At 54.8% G+C, this 5,000-nt stretch overlaps 1 non-coding gene across 1 annotated transcript in view; it reads right to left on the bottom strand.

Moving 5' to 3' along the window:
- The window catches only part of LOC144420218 (small subunit ribosomal RNA), a 1,810-nt gene extending 827 nt beyond the window's left edge, over positions 1-983 (bottom strand). Inside the window, exon 1 of the ribosomal RNA XR_013474571.1 lies at positions 1-983. This exon is cut by the window's left edge and continues 827 nt beyond it. This is a non-coding gene — a ribosomal RNA (small subunit ribosomal RNA).
- Positions 984-5,000: the final 4,017 nt, after the last annotated feature.

The following is a 5,000-nucleotide window of genomic DNA, read 5'->3' as shown; positions in this document are numbered from 1 at the left end:
TTTCGCTCTTGATTAAAGAAAACATTCTTGGCGAATGCTTTCGCAGTAGTTCGTCTTCCGCCGATCCAAGAATTTCACCTCTAACGGCAGAGTACGGACGCCCCCGTCTGTCCCTCTTAATCATTACCTCGTGCTCCGAAAACCAACAAAATAGAACCGAGGTCCTATTCCATTATTCCATGCAACACTATGCAGGCGAACAGCCTGCTTTGAACACTCTAATTTTTTCAAAGTAAACTTATCGGCCACCGCCGACACTCAGTCAAGAGCACCGACGGAGAACCGAAGGTGAGGCGAACGCAACCAGTGACACGCCTTGCGACGGACCGGCGGCGCTCGCCCAAAATCCAACTACGAGCTTTTCAACCGCAACAACTTTAGCATACACTGTTGGAGCTGGAATTACCGCGGCTGCTGGCACCAGACTTGCCCTCCAATGGATACTCGTTAAGAGTTTTAGGATGTACTCATTCCAATTACAGGGCCTCGTTAGAGTCCTGTATTGTTATTTTTCGTCACTACCTCCCCGTGTCGGGAATGGGTAATTTGCGCGCCTGCTGCCTTCCTTGGATGTGGTAGCCGTTTCTCAGGCTCCCTCTCCGGAATCGAACCCTGATTCCCCGTTACCCGTTATCACAAAGGTAGGCACGTAGCGTACCTTCGACAGTTGATAGGGCAGACACTTGAATGATACGTCGTCGGTGCAGAGACCGTACGATCCGCGTGGTTATCCAGAGTCATCAAACGTCACAGGACGAACCCGGTCGGTTTTGATCTGATAAAAGCGCGCCTCCCGAAGTCGGCGCTTAATGCATGTATTAGCTCTAGAATTACCACAGTTATCCACTTCGCTTACGAGACCAAATAAACCAAGACTGATTTAATGAGCCATTCGCAGTTTCGCTTTACGAGAACTCGTACTTGCACCTGCATGGCTTAATCTTTGAGACAAGCATATCACTACTGGCAGGATCAACCAGATAGCTGCGACAGCTGCGCTCGGCCCTTGCTGGGCCGCCCGGCGCGTGCTCGTCGCATTCGTTTAAGACCGAGGCGATCGCCTGCGGCCGTACTCAGCTTCGACAGTCGCTGGCCGCGACGTCCACGCTCTCGCCGGCAGTGCCAGGCGGAACGATTTGCGTTTTTTCTTTGCTCGCCCTCTCTCGGGCTCGATCCATTCAGTTTCGCACAAACAAGAGCTCTGCCGGCCGCCTGCAGCGGTGCCTAAAACCCGGGCATAACAATGCGACCGTTCTGCTAGGCCGACAAGCGCTCAAGCCAGACGCTCGATCGAACGCCCCCTACATATTAGTCGAGACAACGGCTCGCTCATTAGCATCGCGTTTGTACTTAAACTTTTTTCGGCTCGGCTTCTTTCGACGCCGATGCCGGCGACGCAGCACTCTCTCGCCCGCCAGTCACCGAGAAAAGGGTGCGCTCCGACCGGCCCCGCACCGCTCTTTCATTGCTCATTCGAGTTTACGGTCTTTCGCTCTGACATGCCTTACCTAGGGTTAGGTTAGTATGCTTGCACGTTTGTACTTTAACTTTTTTTGGCTCGGCTTCTTTCGACGCCGATGCCGGCGACGCAGCACTCTCTCGCCCGCCAGCCACCGAGAAAAGGGTGCGCTCCGACCGGCCCCGCACCGCTCTTTCTTGGCTCATTCGAAATTACTGTCTTTCGCTCTGACATGCCTTACCTAGGGTTAGGTTAGTATGCTTGCACGTTTGTACTTTAACTTTTTTCGGCTCGGCTTCTTTCGACGCCGATGCCGGCGACGCAGCACTCTCTCGCCCGCCAGCCACCGAGAAAAGGGTGCGCTCCGACCGGCCCCGCACCGCTCTTTCTTGGCTCATTCGAAATTACTGTCTTTCGCTCTGACATGCCTTACCTAGGGTTAGGTTAGTATGCTTGCACGTTTGTACTTTAACTTTTTTCGGCTCGGCTTCTTTCGACGCCGATGCCGGCGACGCAGCACTCTCTCGCCCGCCAGCCACCGAGAAAAGGGTGCGCTCCGACCGGCCCCGCACCGCTCTTTCATGGCTCATTCGAGTTTACTGTCTTTCGCTCTGACATGCCTTACCTAGGGTTAGGTTAGTATGCTTGCACGTTTGTACTTTAACTTTTTTTGGCTCGGCTTCTTTCGACTCCGATGCCGGCGACGCAGCACTCTCTCGCCCGCCAGCCACCGAGAAAAGGGTGCGCTTCGACCGGCCCCGCACCGCTCTTTCTTGGCTCATTCGAAATTACTGTCTTTCGCTCTGACATGCCTTACCTAGGGTTAGGTTAGTATGCTTGCACGTTTGTACTTTAACTTTTTTTGGCTCGGCTTCTTTCGACGCCGATGCCGGCGACGCAGCACTCTCTCGCCCGCCAGCCACCGAGAAAAGGGTGCGCTCCGACCGGCCCCGCACCGCTCTTTCTTGGCTCATTCGAAATTACTGTCTTTCGCTCTGACATGCCTTACCTAGGGTTAGGTTAGTATGCTTGCACGTTTGTACTTTAACTTTTTTCGGCTCGGCTTCTTTCGACGCCGATGCCGGCGACGCAGCACTCTCTCGCCCGCCAGCCACCGAGAAAAGGGTGCGCTCCGACCGGCCCCGCACCGCTCTTTCATGGCTCATTCGAGTTTACTGTCTTTCGCTCTGACATGCCTTACCTAGGGTTAGGTTAGTATGCTTGCACGTTTGTACTTTAACTTTTTTTGGCTCGGCTTCTTTCGACGCCGATGCCGGCGACGCAGCACTCTCTCGCCCGCCAGCCACCGAGAAAAGGGTGCGCTCCGACCGGCCCCGCACCGCTCTTTCTTGGCTCATTCGAAATTACTGTCTTTCGCTCTGACATGCCTTACCTAGGGTTAGGTTAGTATGCTTGCACGTTTGTACTTTAACTTTTTTCGGCTCGGCTTCTTTCGACGCCGATGCCGGCGACGCAGCACTCTCTCGCCCGCCAGCCACCGAGAAAAGGGTGCGCTCCGACCGGCCCCGCACCGCTCTTTCTTGGCTCATGCGAAATTACTGTCTTTCGCTCTGACATGCCTTACCTAGGGTTAGGTTAGTATGCTTGCACGTTTGTACTTTAACTTTTTTCGGCTCAGCTTCTTTCAACGCCGATGCCGGCGACGCAGCACTCTCTCGCCCGCCAGCCACCGAGAAAAGGGTGCGCTCCGACCGGCCCCGCACCGCTCTTTCTTGGCTCATTCGAAATTACTGTCTTTCGCTCTGACATGCCTTACCTAGGGTTAGGTTAGTATGCTTGCACGTTTGTACAACTTTTTTCGGCTCGGCTTCTTTCGACGCCGATGCCGGCGACGCAGCACTCTCTCGCCCGCCAGCCACCGAGAAAAGGGTGCGCTCCGACCGGCCCCGCACCGCTCTTTCTTGGCTCATTTGAGTTTACTGTCTTTCGCTCTGACATGCCTTACCTAGGGTTAGGTTAGTATGCTTGCACGTTTGTACTTTAACTTTTTTCGGCTCGGCTTCTTTCGACGCCGATGCCGGCGACGCAGCACTCTCTCGCCCGCCAGCCACCGAGAAAAGGGTGCGCTCCGACCGGCCCCGCACCGCTCTTTCTTGGCTCATTCGAAATTACTGTCTTTCGCTCTGACATGCCTTACCTAGGGTTAGGTTAGTATGCTTGCACGTTTGTACTTTAACTTTTTTCGGCTCGGCTTCTTTCGACGCCGATGCCGGCGACGCAGCACTCTCTCGCCCGCCAGCCACCGAGAAAAGGGTGCGCTCCGACCGGCCCCGCACCGCTCTTTCTTGGCTCATTCGAAATTACTGTCTTTCGCTCTGACATGCCTTACCTAGGGTTAGGTTAGTATGCTTGCACGTTTGTACTTTAACTTTTTTTGGCTCGGCTTCTTTCGACGCCGATGCCGGCGACGCAGCACTCTCTCGCCCGCCAGCCACCGAGAAAAGGGTGCGCTCCGACCGGCCCCGCACCGCTCTTTCTTGGCTCATTCGAAATTACTGTCTTTCGCTCTGACATGCCTTACCTAGGGTTAGGTTAGTATGCTTGCACGTTTGTACTTTAACTTTTTTTGGCTCGGCTTCTTTCGACGCCGATGCCGGCGACGCAGCACTCTCTCGCCCGCCAGCCACCGAGAAAAGGGTGCGCTCCGACCGGCCCCGCACCGCTCTTTCATGGCTCATTCGAAATTACTGTCTTTCGCTCTGACATGCCTTACCTAGGGTTAGGTTAGTATGCTTGCACGTTTGTACTTTAACTTTTTTCGGCTCAGCTTCTTTCAACGCCGATGCCGGCGACGCAGCACTCTCTCGCCCGCCAGCCACCGAGAAAAGGGTGCGCTCCGACCGGCCCCGCACCGCTCTTTCTTGGCTCATTCGAAATTACTGTCTTTCGCTCTGACATGCCTTACCTAGGGTTAGGTTAGTATGCTTGCACGTTTGTACAACTTTTTTCGGCTCGGCTTCTTTCGACGCCGATGCCGGCGACGCAGCACTCTCTCGCCCGCCAGCCACCGAGAAAAGGGTGCGCTCCGACCGGCCCCGCACCGCTCTTTCTTGGCTCATTCGAGTTTACTGTCTTTCGCTCTGACATGCCTTACCTAGGGTTAGGTTAGTATGCTTGCACGTTTGTACTTTAACTTTTTTCGGCTCGGCTTCTTTCGACGCCGATGCCGGCGACGCAGCACTCTCTCGCCCGCCAGCCACCGAGAAAAGGGTGCGCTCCGACCGGCCCCGCACCGCTCTTTCTTGGCTCATTCGAAATTACTGTCTTTCGCTCTGACATGCCTTACCTAGGGTTAGGTTAGTATGCTTGCACGTTTGTACTTTAACTTTTTTTGGCTCGGCTTCTTTCGACGCCGATGCCGGCGACGCAGCACTCTCTCGCCCGCCAGCCACCGAGAAAAGGGTGCGCTCCGACCGGCCCCGCACCGCTCTTTCTTGGCTCATTCGAAATTACTGTCTTTCGCTCTGACATGCCTTACCTAGGGTTAGGTTAGTATGCTTGCACGTTTGTACTTTAACTT

Source organism: Styela clava, chromosome 2, assembly GCF_964204865.1.
Source record: "Styela clava chromosome 2, kaStyClav1.hap1.2, whole genome shotgun sequence".
Taxonomy (NCBI): Eukaryota; Metazoa; Chordata; class Ascidiacea; order Stolidobranchia; family Styelidae; genus Styela; species Styela clava.
This window is presented reverse-complemented; position numbering and strand designations above follow the sequence as displayed.